This window comes from Silene latifolia, chromosome 9 (assembly GCF_048544455.1).
Source record: "Silene latifolia isolate original U9 population chromosome 9, ASM4854445v1, whole genome shotgun sequence".
In the NCBI taxonomy this organism is placed as follows: domain Eukaryota; kingdom Viridiplantae; phylum Streptophyta; class Magnoliopsida; order Caryophyllales; family Caryophyllaceae; genus Silene; species Silene latifolia.
Genome location: NC_133534.1, coordinates 171102274 through 171113352, shown reverse-complemented (window position 1 = coordinate 171113352; position 11079 = coordinate 171102274).

Genomic DNA, 11079 nt, shown 5'->3' with positions numbered 1-11079 from the left:
GTTTATCTTCATAAATCCAAATTAATTAGTTTTTTATGTTAATCTTAAAACTCGGAAAAACCATAAACCGATTTGCATGCAAACAACCTAAGGCTCTCATACCACTTGTTAGGATTCATTAATCTCAAAAGTTTACATATTCATATATGAATTAATTTATTTGGTCATAAAATAAATACAAGATCTTATGCATGCAAACATAAAACAAAGTAGAGAAGAAATCGTCACTTCTTACATTTGTGTTTCGGATTTTTGGGCACCAACAAGATCGCCTTCTTGTTAGTTCTTGAGCTTTCCAACTATGGATGAACAAGGTTCAAATTAGAACCTCTCCCAAAAACATATACCCAAGAAATACCCTTAATAACTAATATTATTATGAGCTAGTAATAATATTAATCTTACTTAAATTTGAACACAAAAATTGAATTTGTTCTCTTGTATTTTTCGGCCAAGAGAGGAACAATTTATGAAGTTTTATTTCTCTAAGTTTTCACAAATTGTAGAGAGATTTATTTTCTAACACTAGAAAATATTAGGTAAAGTAGTGAATGAACAATGGAGGAAAAACCCTCTATCTTTTCCTCTAGAAAACCGGTGGGGAGGGAGGACTAGTGACCAATGCATGAGCTTGTGTTCTTCTCAAGATAAACTAGGGATGCAAGGCTAAGAGTATGGGTAATCATTGTGTTTTTTATTTAAAATAATTAACACAATTTCAACCATAATCCCCTCCAAAATCGGTACATATATAAAATGGGAGGTCCATTTTATTTTGTCATTTCTCAATTGTGACATATGTGACATATTACTTGACATGTGAAATTGTAATGTATTTTTAACATATTAAAAATCAACATACTCATAAAATATGTCATACACAAAATCGACTAGTAATTCGTAATTACTTGTACCAAAACGGTTTATCAAATTATAAATTACAACGTCTTGTATTTATAATAAATTATTCATTCAATTTCAATTGTTTCGTAAACAATAATTTTATCTAAGTAATAAAACAATTCGATTACTTAGACTGTATCTAATTTAATAGAATTATAATAAGACATGTTAATCTTACTCACAAATCATCCGTCAATTTTAAGCAATTTAATTAACTCGTATCGGCATACGATTAATTAAATAATCAATTAGGAGTATTTCCCTATAGGTATGACCTAAGGGGATCAACTGATCACCACCGTCGCACGACAGTAATGTCAAACTCTAGTCAGCCAATCATTACCAATATGTGTGGACCAGTTGACTGTAAAATATTACATGCCACATGTATTCTTAAAAATGAGATTTAAACATGTGATCATTATGATCGACAGTTGTGATCGCATTATTGTCGGAGGACACATATTCCAACAATTTCCCAAGCTACTGTTACTACTCGATGCTAAGCTAGGAGAAACAAGGGGAGTGGGAGCAACGATAGGAGGAGACTCTCTAGGGACTTCTCTAGACTCCGACTCTGATTCCGACTCTGACTCTGACTCGAATTCGTTGTCTTCTGGTTCTCCTTTGAACATCTCTCCTTCTCCAGTGGTGAGCTTGAAGAGTCTTCCTTGGTTGTTCGTCCACTTGATCGAATTTCTCCATCGTTTCTGCTGATTCGAGTTGGTTTCTGTGCCTAGCGTGGCAATGATCTCATCTATGATGCTTTCGGCTTCTTTGATTAAGGGAAGATCCTGGAGGTAGACATCTTCCTCGCTATCTGTCCATATCCCGTTGATTACCTCCTCTTTTGGGGAGATAAGATGTGAGCAATCTAAGGTAGATTCGTGATACGTGTATTTTATATAGTCTTTTTTGGCCTTTTTATGCACGTATTTCTATGCTATTATCGTAGTTTTATGCTACGAAATGCCCCGAATTGTCTACTTTGGTTTCTCTTGTATTATTTACAGGTATGAACCAAAAAGGAGCATAAACAAGCCTAAAACATGTCCCTATGCATGCATTTAGGAGATGAGTTGAGTCGGAGCTTGCAAACTACTATTTTGAGATGCACAAAGAAGTAAGATAGCTAGGCGAGCAAAGGAAGAACTTCAAATTGCTAGTGCCTACTTTGAAGAGCTATATCTCGAGTTCTACAACTGATTTTCAGGATATTACAACTGGAGATGAAATTTTGTCCTCTTAGCTTTCCAACGCCACCGGAATCGCGCTGTTTGCCCAAGTAACGAAGAAATGGCAGCCGTTTGAAGTTCAGTGCGCGAAGTAGGAATTGTGCGCTAGAAACCACTCGATCGAGTACAATTGTGTTCCATCGACCCCTTTTTCTACTCGATCAAGTAGTGCCTAATTAATAAGTGTTCGATCGAGTATCAAAAGTACTCGATCGAGAGGTTTTAGCTTTGTTTTGCTCGATCGAGTGATATAAAAGTCCTCGATCGAGTATTTAGCTTTTATACTCGGGATTTTTAACCCGTGTTAGGTTTATTTTATGTTAATAATGACTTTCCTATATAAAGGAAGTCGGGATTAGGTCATAATTATCTTGGATACTACTAGGACGACGCTTCTATCACACTTCATGCTTTTCCTTCTCTCTTTTCACTGTTAAACATTTTTCCACCATTCTTTTCCGGATCGCTTAATCAGTAATTCCTTTCCTTACTCTTTTTCTTCCTTTACTTTATTTTTAATTTATGATGTTGTTTATTCCTTTATTTTTCGTTCTTGCTCTTCCCTTATCTATGTTTAGCTAATTCCCCTGCTAGGATTTAGGGGAGTCGATGAATGAATATTAATTGCTAATCAGGTTTACGGATTTGTCGTTGTTGTTAAATCTATGTTGTTAATCACTGCTTTAATTGTATCCTTCTAGTTGAATCGATGCAATTAGCCTTTTAATTTTGGTAAGCCTTGACCTTGACCGGAAGGTTGGAAGGGGTGAGACCCGCAGTGAACAATAGAATGCTTTAGTGAGGGCGGAAGCTAAGCTAATAGTATTTTAGGGCGAATTGAGACCGGAAGAAGATATTCATTTCTCCTGAGACCGACACATCGACTAATCTGTGACCTTAACTGCAATTAATTGACATTCATTGATGAACCGACATCCTAGTTTCCTTTCCCTCTGCTTAATTTCTCTCACCTTTACTTCTCTTACTTTAATCTTATTAGTTTAGTCAAAACATTTCAAACCCCCCAATCGTGACCTTAGACGGACCGAATAGACAAGTAGATAGTGACCGCCTCCCTGTGGAGATTGACCCTACTTACTGCTAGCTTTTGTTAGTGTAACTAGGTATTTAATTTTTGGTAGCTGACGACGGTATCAAATTTTGGCGCCGTTGCCGGGGAGGCAAATACTTTATTTATTTGTTTAATTCTGTCTGTTTTTAGCCTCAAGGGATTTTTCCCTTGAGGTCGTTCTAATCTTTTCCTTTAGTGCTGTTTTGATAGGCCCCATGGGTCCTACCTAGACAGTTCTAGGTAAAATATCGTCAAAGGGAAGGCTTGAGTACCTTTGACCCGTCACCGATGTTCCATTATATGGCGCAGCAAGTGATTTACTGCGGGAGATGTGGTGCTGCTGAGCACAATGCAGCTTTTTGCTTAGCTGAAAATGACGAGGTTTATGCATTCAAGCAGCGTAGACGAGCTAGTCAACCTTCTGTAGTTGTGCCGCCACATCCATCCTATCAACGAGGCTACCAACAGCCTCCGTTTGTCTGGCCACCGCAACAACAAGTTCCTCCTGATATACGGAAAGAAGAGATTGCGGAGCTGAAATCTTTGATGAAGACACTTGCATCCAAAAGGCAAGAGTATGATAGACGTATAAAAGCTCAACTCATTGAGCTGGAGTCTCAAATAGCTCAGCTAGCTGCTGAGTCGAATAGCAGGCAACCAGAGGAGGTGTACTTTACGGAGAGTGGTCTTTCCCATGAAAGACCCGAGTTGCCTAGCGCTATTAATGATTTGGATGACTCGGATTATGAAGATCTATCCGAAAATGAAGCGAGTTATGAAGATTTCTGCGATGCACTGCAAAGATCACTCGATCGAGCTAGTAATAGTGCACGATCGAGTGGATTACCAGAAGAAGTGTTCGATCAAACAGAATACACCACTCGATCGAACAGTTGCTTAGAGTAAGTACTCGATCGAGTTAATTTATGTGCTCGATCGAGTGAATATCATGAGGAAAGCTTTCGATCGAGTAAAAATTTCACTCGATCGACTGAGTTGGCCAGTGAGAGCATTGATTCGTCATGTGGGTTTGTTCTAGATGATGATTTTGATGATTATGATAATGGTTATGGTGAATCGCCCCTTTTCAAAGCCGAGCTAGATGCGCTTGAGGCTGCGATTTACGGGACGGTTTCCACAGAGGAGGCAGCTGAGTCAGTGATTGCTCCTAACACGGATGAGGTAATATATTCTTTTGTCAATGATTCCGACATTGAGAGCAACCAACCCGAGGTAGTAGACGATAATTCTATTATTGTTTGTTTAAATAGTACATTGTCTCATTTGACTTTGTATTTTAATACTATACCCCCTCCCAGTTGGACGAGTAATTTAATAGTTTTTCACCGTACTTATCATCACAAACTTGTTAATCTGAAATGGAGCCCTAAATCATTATTAATTGCTCCTAAGCTCCTTTATTTTGTGGACAAATTTAGGAGTTGTCATAGGAAATTTGTTAGGCTTAAACGGTTGTACATTTTTATTTCCTATATCTTTATTCCACTGTGGTGCTACTTACATTTTTATGTAGCACATGCGCAAAAATTGTTTGATCGTTCTTTGCGTGCTTTTGAGCTGTTTTGACCAGGCTAATTATAGAGGCTCGAAGAAAAGAAGGTCGAGCAGGGACCTGTCTGAAACTAGCGCTACCCGGGAGGCAACCCGGAGATTTCATCTTTAGTTATTTTTCAAACATTGCATTTTATTTCAGTTTTAGTTATAATAATTGGTCTTTGTACCATAGACTATATCAGTTATGCTTGCTTTGTTAGTTTTGTGGGCTGTTATGTTGCGTCTTTGCAGGAACATACTGAGGATGACTCGATCGAGTACTTTTTGTACTCGATCGGGAACTTTTGCTGCTGTTCTTACTCGATCGAGTACCTGCTAAAAGATGACCACTCGATCGAGTGCCCATTTCCTCGATCGAGCTGTTTAGGATGTCCAGTTCACTCGATCGACCGTTATTCTCTCTTGATCGAGTGCTTTTGCTTGGATTAGCTTCCTGTGACGGTGTTTGGCAGCTGTTTGCGACCTCCCACGTTGTTGGCTGGTTTGGGGAGGTCCCTACTTCACGTTATCTTGTAATTTTTTCGTATCTCCACTCTTTCTCTTTTAGTTTGCATTTCCTTTCCCTGTTTTGGGTACAATGAGGGCATTGTACGGTTTGGTTTGGGGAGGTATATGCATCCATATCTGTGTCTGCATTTACGTTTTTATTGCATTTCTGTTATCACGTTTTTATTGCATTTCTGTTATCACGTTTAATTTCTGTATGCACTGTTGTTTATTTTTATAAAATTCATAAAAATAGAAAAAAATTAGAAAAATTTCAAAACTTTTCACGTTTACTTTTGCATATAGGTTGAGTCGAAACGGTAGATTTCAATGATGAAATTGCACTCCATTTGTCTTTTTGCTTAAGCCTTGCATTGAACTATATATTCTTTTAGCTTTGTCTTTTGCATATCTACGAGTTTATGTTAAAATTTAGCTGGACAAATAGACTTGAACTGAGATTTTGGCAACCTGCTTATAATTTCTAAGATTTAGAGCCGTATAAACTGGTGTCATTTGTGACCGGTTTCATGTAGGATTGTGAGTAGTTACTCCTTGCATAGCATGTAACATTAATTTGCACATATAAGAAATTCAATTGCTTTTTGCCTTCATACATTCGGGTTAGTGGTTGGTGTCACATGCAGGGAGATGCTTACAATTTCCCTTTCTTTCATTTTTACCCATTTAACTCCACATTAGCCAAATTTGCCTGTTGACCCTTAACTACATTCCAAATTTAGCCTGCCTTGTCAAGCTAGTTTAGATAGTTTTGCGGTATGTAATTTATTGTGCCGAGTTTGGCTTGTATCCATTGGTTTGGAGTTGGTATTTAATGAAGAAAAGGAGGATGAAAAAAAAAGAAAAAAAAACGTGAAATAGAAAGAAAAGAAAGAGAAATCGAAAAAAAACGAAAAAAAAAAGAAACCGTGATGAAAAAAAGAAAGAAAAAGATGTTGTTTGATGAGACGGTTTCTGCTCCTATGCTTTATTTACATTTATTGAGGAGTACTTTCAGTTCGGTTTGGTGAGTTTTGTGCCAAATGAAGGGCATTTGCGCTTAATTCATAATTGAGTTGGAAGTGGATGTTGTTATATGGTTTTGTTTAGGTACTAGCTTGGCCGCCTAGACCTCCACATTCCCATAAATGTTTTGCCTTTTCTTACCCTTGTTTGGTTGGAATGTATGTACAGTAGCTAGAATTGTCTATCATATTGGTTGCTTGCATGTCTATGTGGGTCGAAGTTTAGGTGAGCGACTTCTTACTCTTTCTCTCTTACATATATATGTTCACCCTTTGCTTCATGAGAGAAGAGTGACCCGTGAGAGTCCATTATTAAAGGTCTTGCAAGGTCGACGGTTCAGCTTTATTATAAACATCTTACAACTTGTTTGCATTTGACTGCTTTGCTATAAGTGTTAGTCTGCTTGCATTAAATTGGTTTAAGTGGGCATTTGTAGCTAGCTCAGAGTTATCTTTTCCGTTCCCCTAGTTTGCATTTAGTTTGCTTGGGGACAAGCAAAGGTTTGGTTTGGGGAGATTTGATACGTGCATTTTATATAGTCCTTTTTGGCCTTTTTATGCACGTATTTCTATGCTACGAAATGCCCCGAATTGTCTACTTTGGTTTCTCTTGTATTATTTACAGGTATGAACCGGAAAGGAGCATAAACAAGCCTAAAACATGTCCCTATGCATGCATTTAGGAGATGAGTTGAGTCGGAGCTTGCAAACTACTATTTTGAGATGCGCAAAGAAGTAAGTTAGCTAGGCGAGCAAAGGAAGAACTTCAAATTGATAGTACCTACTTTGAAGAGGTATATCTCGAGTTCTACAACAGATTTTCAGGGGATTCCAATTAGAGATGAAATTTTGTCCTCTTAGCTTTCCAACGCCACCAGAATCGCGCTGTTTGCCCAAGTAACAAAGAAATGGCAGCCGTTTGAAGTTCAGTGCGCGAAGCAAGAATTGTGCGCTGGAAACCACTCGATCGAGTACAATTGTGTTCGATCGACCCCTTTTTATACTCGATCGAGTAGTGCCTAATTAATAAGTGTTCGATCGATTATCAAAAGTACTCGATCGGGAGGTTTTAGCTTTGTTTTGCTCGATCGAGTGATATAAAAGTCCTCGATCGAGTATTTAGCTATTATACTCGGGATTTTTAACCCGTGTTAGGTTTATTTTTTATTAATATGACTTCCCTATATAAAGGAAGTCGGGATTAGGTCATAATTATCTTGGATACTACTAGGACGACGCTTCTATCACACTTCATGCTTTTCCTTCTCTCTTTTCACTGTTAAACATTTTTCCACCATTCTTTTCCGGATCTCTTAATCAGTAATTCCTTTCCTTACTCTTTTTCTTCCTTTACTTTATTTTTAATTTATGATGTTGTTTATTCCTTTATTTTTCGTTCTTGCTCTTCCCTTATCTATGTTTAGCTAATTCCCCTGCTAGGATTTAGGGGAGTCGATGAATGAATATTAATTGCTAATTAGGTTTACGGATTTGTCGTTGTGGTTAAGTCTATGTTGTTAATCACTACTTTAATTGTATCCTACCAGTTGAATCGATGCAATTAACCTTTTAATTTTGGTAAGCCTTGACCTGGACCGGAAGGTTGGAAGGGGTGAGACCCGCAGTGAACAATAGAATGCTTTAGTGAGGGCGGAAGCTAAGCTAATAGTATTGACATTCATTGATGAACCGACATCCTAGTTTCCTTTCCCTCTGCTTAATTTCTCTTACCTTTAATTCTCTTACTTTAATCTTATTAGTTTAGTCAAAACATTTCAAACCCCCCAATCGTGACCTTAGACGGACCGAATAGACATGTAGATAGTGACCACCTCCCTGTGGAGATCGATCCTACTTACTGCTAGTTTCTGTTAGTGTAACTAGGTATTTTATTTTTGGTACCTGACGACGGTATCAATTCGTCACTTGTAATCATCAGAACTCCAAGAGGATTCTGAGTATTGTTAGGCTTACCTCCAGGCGTAATTGGTAGGCGACCGTCTTCAATTATGTCCTGAAATATATGTTTTAGCTTGTAACATTTTTCTGTATCGTGTCCCTTACCTCTATGATATTCGCAGTATGAATTCTCATCCCAGGACTTGGATCTCTTTTCTGGTTCAGGTGTAGGCCCTATGTGTGGGAGCTTACCCTGTTTCATCAATCTGTTCAGAGCGTTGGAGTATGTATCCCCCCCAATGTTTGTGAATTTTCTTTGTGGGTTATTTTTCTTTGATGGTTCGAGAAGGTTAACCTCATCAGTCTTGCTAGTAGAGCCGTAAAAACGACTTGTTAAGCCTTGATATCCATGACCTACCATTTTGGACAAGAGTCCCTTACGGATGTCATCTTTGATCCTTGTTCCTAGTACAGTTAAGTCCTTGAAGGTTTTGATGTTTAGGTACCTCAAATGACTTGCATAAATAGGCTTCAAGTTGTCCACGAATTTTTCCACGAGAGTAGCTTCATCTGGACGCTCGACAAGTTGGGTACTAGTCTTCCTCCACCTACTTAGGAAGTCGGTGAAACCTTCTTTCTCATTTTGGGTAAGAACATCTAAGGTGCGCATATTGACTTGGATCTCAGCATTATCCGCATATTGTTTAGCGAACTCAATTGCGGTGTCATCCCATATAACAATCTTCTTATGCTCTAGGGAATAGAACCATTGCTTAGGGATGGTGTCAAGAGATGAAGGAAAGATCCTTAAGAACACCTCGGGTTTGATGCCTTTGATAGACATGTAATCTTTGAAAGCATGGATATGGTTCAAAGGGTTTTCATGCCCTTTGAATTTCGGGATATCCGTCATGTTGAAGTTGGTTGGCAATTTGGAACTCACGGCCTCATACTTGCGATTGTTTTCCCTATAGATATCATCCCCTTTGAGGTACATCAATTGTTCTTCCAAATATTGGAGTCGTTTTTCAGCTTCAGTCAGACCTACGGGAGGGTTGACTTCTTGTGGTCCCATATAAGGTGGAGGGTTGTCATTCACGAAATCATTCACAAATTCATGAGGCACTTCATTTTCTGCAGGAGGCAACCTAGTTTCTACAGCAACAATTCGGCCCTCGATTGTGTTGAGGCGATCATACACTTGGTCTTGGCTAGCTTGGAGACGAGTTAGCGCGGCTAGGATTAGATCATTACCATTCGGTGGTTGTCCATTGACAATTGCGTGACTAGTTCCAGGCATCTTGGAAACTGGATAAGAGATCGACGCGAATCAAAACACGATCGACCATTCTAGCACACTTTCTCAAAGAAAAGGTTTGACTCGTGAAGTGGGAGTGTGCCACTTGTGTCAAGTGAGGTTTGAAGAAATGACAAAGTTTGGAAATGTTGGTCCTCGTCAACTATAGTGTAGTTATAGGAGTGGACTCGAAGTGAGGTTTTGAAATGGGCTTTGGGACCCGAATTTTGACTCGACAATTAGACATAGTTTCGACTGGCTTTGCGCTAAATGTGGCCTTTTTCGAAAATTTTACTTTTTTAAAAGAGGTTTTGATTTTACAAAATTCGCCATGGTTTCATTTAGAAAATGGTGATCACATATAATACAAGCATTTATAGAGGCATTGTAACGGGATGCTGAGTGCATTTAAAAGGGTTTTGGTTTAAAGGGTGGGTTGCCATACCGAACAATCAAACCCGGGGTCTGTGGAGAGGCTCGTACCAAACAGGAGTAAGGCCGATTCCTAGTCCATTTCCTCGAGTAGTGAAAGTCCTTGATACAAACAGGAGTAAGCACCATGGTATGGTTGACGTCAATCGCTATCTATCCTTAGGCCCAAATAAGAATTTGGACCGTCTAGACGGGACGATTGGTCGAATGGGTTGGGTTGGGCCTAGGAAGGCCGAATAAACGATCTAGGAAGACCGAGTTATGAAAACCGACAACTGTCTCGTACAAACTATTCCCTAACCTTGTTCAAGTTTCACCCTTGGCAACACGTAAGTGTATTAATCCCCAGCGGAGTCGCCAAACTGTGGACGCGGGCCCACGGGGTTCGCTTGGGAAAACAAGCTTTTGCATTTGTGGATTCGCCACCAATTTATTGTGGAAAATTGGAAACCGTTCGAATACCTCGTGTCATGTCAAGACACAAAGTAGTGACATGAACATTAAGAACTCGTTACCCTTAGCATTCTATGTCTAGAATGACTCTCGTGGATGCCAATGAACACGGATATTCACAGAGATCTGGAGTAAGGGGTGAGGGTACGTATTAGGAAGGTCTTTTGATCGAACACGTAATCCCGCCCGCCTCGATAGCGGCATCTACTAATTATTAGGGAAATCGTGTATATGTGATATGTTGGCGATTATATGCATGCAATGCAACATCCATTAGATTAATCCTAACATGTGAGATTTAACTAAGTTGGTAAACACGTAGTTTAACATGCATTAATGTCGAGGTAGAAATTTAGGTTAATTGCATGTGAAGGCATACAAACAATAAATAATAAAGAATGGAATAAAAATAAAAAAATTAAAATAATTTCAACGGGTTAATTGATTTACGTCGAAAATACGTTTAAAACGGATGATTTGAGAAAAGAAAAGAGAAAACAAATTAACGAACAGATTAATGGGTAATAATATGAGTAATAGTTAATTAATACGTAAGCTAACGAATTAGGTCAAAGCAACAACGGAAGTTCAGGGGCAGAATTCAACCCGGAACAGGCACAGCAGAGCTGCGTCCTTTGGAAGAGGCGCAGTGCTCACTGCGTCTGTTCCTGAGGTGAATTCTGGCTGTGAAGCCGGAATTGC